We start from the raw sequence: 3890 nt of genomic DNA, 5'->3' as shown, positions 1-3890 counted from the left end.
TACTGCCATGGAAGTACATTTCTCTGGCACCTACCATCATGCCCTGAAGTCCTTTCACTGAGGACAGACATCATTTCAGGGCTTTTTTTTTTTTTTTTTGCTAGAACTGGAAAATCTTTCCTATTTAGCATAACTTCTGAAAAGAAAATAATGTAGTTCACTAGAAAGTGGGAACCCACTCCCCCTGGGTGTTCTTCCTTCCGAGTATTTGCTCGTACTTCTGTGGTTGTTTTTGCTAACAGTGTCCTTTTCATCAGTGTTCTTCTCTGAAGAGACTCATTCATAATATTCTCATTTGGGTATATACACATTCGTTCCCTTGACACTCCAGCAATCCGCAGTTCCATTCATACCCCAACACACACATTAGAAGGCTGTTTAAAAAACCCCAGGAAGTTTGCTCAGACATGTGCTATTTTAAGAGACTTGGACTGGGTCTTGGAATTTTACAACATTTGGAGGATTTGGCAGTGTGACTGTTTCCACGCCAGGACACACGTGCAGTCTGAACATGTGCCATGCACTTTGAAGGAGAGGAATAAGCTACCTGCAAGCCAAGAGATGAAGAAGAAGGCCTATAAAATGCTTGAGAGCAGCTGTAGCAAAACATTTTGGGGAAGGCTGATCCAGTCATCCACCAGCTCATCCCTGCAGAAGGAGAAGAGCCAGGCTGCAGCCAACTGCAAGGTGCACTGCCCTGTTGGTGCATCAGAGGACTGTCCTATTCACATGGCAGCTCTATACAGTACATAGATATTAAGCCTATTGACACTTCCTCTGCATGACTCCACTATACCAGCGTCTGTGATACAGATCTTCTAACACTAGAAGATACCCACTGCAGGTGGATTGCTCTTGATTTCCAGAGGAAGGGAGTATTCCTTGTACCTGTTCTCCCTGTTGGGAGCAGGCTTTTTATCAAGTAACTGGCCCATACTTCACATGCATGAGGTAAAACAAAAATCCACCAAAAACATTTTGCAGAAGCACCACAGTGGCTCTCCTTGCAAAGCCTCCCCCTCCCTTCTGCCATGCTACAGGTTCTGTTGCTTCTCAGACAACCTCAGAACACTGACTTTCTTAATTTAATAACACACTGCTCTCTGACCTTTGCTTTACCCCTTTACTTGAGATTGAAGGAAGAAGGTGAGAAAGTGTTTCTATGGAGGAATCTGTACTTTGTGTATATAGGTAACTTTCAGTAACCCTTTGGTAGCCCTTACACTCAGGTTGAAATCCCCTCTGTATCCTGTTGACTGTATTTCATTGGTATTACAATAAAGCACATCCTGTGTGAACCTATGAACCTTTGGCCAGACGCTCACCTTTATGGCTCCAATATACAAGCATTAATAACACTTGATGAGTTATCACAATGTGCCTAGAAGGACAAATCCCTCCTATTTGGCTCCCACTTGTTTTTTTTCACTACTCTATATATTTTGATCCAGTCATTGGATAGTAATCACAGTGGATATTGATTGCAGCTCACCTCCACGATATCCACTGGCTTTGAGGAGGATGGGAAGAACATCTTCAAACAACTTTTTCTCAGTACTAGACACTACTAGAAATAAAGCTGATCAGTAAGATGATCGATTAATGGGTGCTTTGGCTTTGATGAGTCATCTGTGATGAGAGCCAGAGAAATATCTTGATGGTTGCAACCTAGATGAACTGGGAGGAGAAGTCATGGTAAAATGAAAACCAGAGACCATAAGAAAAAAAAAAAAAGAAATCTTAAAAATTGGAGAAAACTAGAGAAAAACAAAAAAAATGCTGAGAGAAATAAATGTGTTGGCAGTAACTTATTTGCTGTTGGGTTTGTGTGCTTTTTTTTACATTTTTAGCAATCTAAGATCTGACACACTTTCATCAATAGAAAGCTACCCTGGGAGTTCCATTGATCTTCTAGTTTTAGGAAAAGCCATTTTTACTACATCTTGAGTAGATTAATCCCACAGCAAGATGTAAAGTAGAATATGCTTTGTTTTCTGAAATCTTTGCCCTTCTTGAGAAATTTAAAAATCACACTAGATCTTCGTGAGGACAACTAGATGATCTGAGCCTCAGTCCTGCTTGTTACTTACAATATCCAAAACTATCAGGCTGACTCTCCTGCAGATGTGGCCTTAAGCATTTTTTAAACATGTAGCCGTCAAAGGATTCCACATCTACAAGGAGAATTTATCAGAAAGAGTCCACCATGGTGACCCACTGCTCTCAAATCTCCCTCTCAAAAGAGATATCTCTGTCCCTTCCCCAGATAAGAATCACAGAAATCTGCCCTTCAATTCTCAGAAAATGGCGTTTATAGCATTGCACTATCTAATGACTCAGGACCTCTTTGAGAAATACAAAGAGCTGCTACACCCAGGTTACAAGCATGACCCCTGGAGAGAGGACATCCTGAATAAATGTGGGGAAAACAAAGATCCGAGGACTGCTCTTGATAAGCCACAGTCTGTGCATGTTCCTTCTAACAACCACACAGCTCTAAGAGGAATTCATACAGTAACAGAAGATTATCCTTATGTATTTTAAATATTTCCCAGCTTTTCGATGCCTCTGGGAATTTCTTCAAAAGGTGCCTTAGCAAATAGTTCTGTCAGTATATCAGAGTATCAAGCACATGCGAAAATCAGCCGCCCAGGAACCTCTCTCAGCAGGAGCCACAAGCAACATCTGCCCTGATACATTACCTTTTCCATTTGCCTTCTGAAATTAGATGCGACTTCACAAAAGGGAGTGCACAGGTATGGTTGTCAGCTTCAGAGGCGTAAGACAGGAATGGCACTTTAATGACCCACTTAAAATAAATGAAACAGCCATTTATTCTGATTGGAGTAACACTAATTATATCAGAAAGCGTCACATTCGTAAATGGCAAAGAGCAAATGTTATCTAATGAAACTTAATGAATAGGTGAAGTATCCCGACAGACCATCATCACTCCTGCATTCCTGCAAACAGAAAAAATAGCCTGTAGGGAGCTGATCTGAAAATGGAGGTTTTAAAACTGAAGGTTAATTACAGTGGTTGAATATGTGCTTTATCTAAAAACGAGTTTGCATCATGAGCCTCAAGGGAATTTTTTCTTTTGAAGAAAACAAATATAGTTGTAAGGTGGCTGGGACATGGGGAACACCTGGTGTGGAAGGACCTGGGAGGTAGAGGGGGGGACTCCCTTCATTTGTATGACAGAATCATAGACTTGTTAAGACCTCCAAGATTATCACAATCAACCATCAACCCATCCCCACTGACCACGTCCCTCCGTGCCACATCCCTGTGTTTCTCGAACCCCTCCAAGGGCAGTGACTCCAACACCTCCCTGGGCAGTCTGTGCCACTGCATCATGGCTCTTTCTGAGATGTCTCCCAGTATCCAGCCTGAACCCCCCTTGGCACAACTTGAAGCCACTACCACTTGTCCTAAAGGAGAAGGTTCAAGAAGCTTCCACTTCACAAGAGTAAGTGTGATGCTAAAATGTCCTTGTTTTCTCCCAGGTCGGTACCCAGCTAGTTCTGCTTCTGCTTCAGGGAAGGGGCGTGAAGCAAGGAGCTGTGAACAGGTCTGGAAGCGCACACTGGAGCCCAGCACTCCTGGAGGAGACGATCATTATTGCAGTAGGAGTGCAGGAGTTCAGCAATCACATGGATAGGCTCACATTTTTATGAAAGCGAGTTGGGCTTTCTATGAGCTGTTCACTGACAGCCTCTCAACACCTATGAAGAGATGAAAACTTTTCCACCTATTTAAATCGCTCTAATTAGGAATACCAGCGACAAAATCGAAACTTCTACCAGTGAAAAAAAATAAAACATCAAACCTTGCTCTTGTGAGTACGGTACAATGTTAAAATTGGAAAACATTTACTTTCAAGCCTC

The sequence above is a fragment of the Centrocercus urophasianus genome, unplaced genomic scaffold (genome assembly GCF_019232065.1).
Source record: "Centrocercus urophasianus isolate 14NV4802_14NV808 unplaced genomic scaffold, USGS_Curo_1.0 seq_10, whole genome shotgun sequence".
Classification (NCBI taxonomy): Eukaryota; Metazoa; Chordata; class Aves; order Galliformes; family Phasianidae; genus Centrocercus; species Centrocercus urophasianus.
This window is presented reverse-complemented; position numbering follows the sequence as displayed.